Source organism: Sinocyclocheilus rhinocerous, unplaced genomic scaffold (genome assembly GCF_001515625.1).
Source record: "Sinocyclocheilus rhinocerous isolate Xijiao unplaced genomic scaffold, SAMN03320098_v1.1 scaffold834, whole genome shotgun sequence".
NCBI lineage: Eukaryota > Metazoa > Chordata > Actinopteri > Cypriniformes > Cyprinidae > Sinocyclocheilus > Sinocyclocheilus rhinocerous.
In genome coordinates this window covers 1,260,571-1,262,095 of record NW_015645089.1, presented here as the reverse complement: position 1 = coordinate 1,262,095, position 1,525 = coordinate 1,260,571, and positions in this window count along the sequence as shown.

Genomic DNA, 1,525 nt, shown 5'->3' with positions numbered 1-1,525 from the left:
TTTTGAATATGGATATTTTTCTTACAAAAACGCATTGATTCGCTACAGGAGGCCTTTGTTCACCCCCCGGAGCTGTGTGAGACACTTTTTTTTTTGTGGAAGGGTGCTTTTTATTTCACGTCATTTGAACTGAAGGAATGCAACACCCGCTGAGTACAACGATAGAGCTTGAAAGATCAAAGACAATTTTTTATATAACTCCGACTGGATTCGTCTGAAAGAAGAAAGTCATATACACCTAGGATGACTTGAGGGTGAGTAATTTATGGGCTAATTTTCATTTTTGGGTGAACTAACCCTTTAAGTGTTGTCCTCTATGTCTGATTTGTCTCCGTCAGGTATGTTTACTGCGTTGAGGACAGATGTGCTGGAGAAAGTGGAGGATTCAGGTCGAGCCATCAATCCACATTTGAATATTTGCAAGACATGCAGGTCCAACATACCAAGGCCACCACTTTTCCTGGTTACTCAAGAAGGTTAGAAAATGCAGGATTCTGCTGTACTATTATTTTCAAGTAAAGACTAAGTCAGAGCCAGAATGAAAGTTCTGAATTTGGTGGTTAAAAAAACGTTACCAGATATTATTGCATATTAATAATTTATTATTATTAGTAGTAGTAGTTTTAACATTGCTCAACCTAAATGCTGTTTTATAGAAATGGTCACACGCAATTTGTAAAGTTGAATAACCAGTTTGGTAATATTTTTTGGAATGAACAAGCTTCCAGTGATTGTGTTGTTTTGCAGAACAGTATGTGAGAATCCAGCTGCGTCAGATAGATTTACACCCCTCTTGGCTCCTCTGTTTGTTTGTGTGTGTGTTCAGTCTGTGTCCAGGTGTTGTGTTTTGGCAGGCCTCACTGAACAGATGCTATGGTGTGTGTCTCTGCATACTGTGATACTATCACCCTGCCCTTGAGTTAGCACATTAGCGAATTCCTGAGATCTCCTCTCAAGCTGTTTGTGTGAGTGTCCATCTAGTCCTCTATGTGTGTGCGCCTCTGTGCTAAAACGCTCCTCTTGCAGCAATTTGCTTCATGCTATCAGGATGTTGCTGTCTGATCTGCGGTGCCAGCGGTGTGCTGACTTAATGACATGTATTAGTAATATTCAGATTTAGAAAGTGTTTTCACATAATGTGAGCATTAGCGTTTGATTTACACTCACTAAACACACAGGTAAAGATGACATGCTAATATAAGTTGGAAAGCGGTTTTGGCTTATCCTACATTCATGTCAACTCCAATCTGTTCAATCCTCACTCATCAATTATTCCTTTCTGTGGTGATGCTCATGATGCCAAAATGGATCCACGTGTGGCTTTGTTGTAATGATGACAAAATGTGTGAGATTAGTGACATTAATTCACCTCTATATGCTTTAAAGAAACCATAAAATCACTTTAAAATCAAAATCAAATAGCAATTCTTTTTTTACATTTATTTATTTAGTATTCTTGCTATTTTTTATAATTATAATAATAATAATAATAATAATAATAATAATAATTAGTAGTAGTATTAGC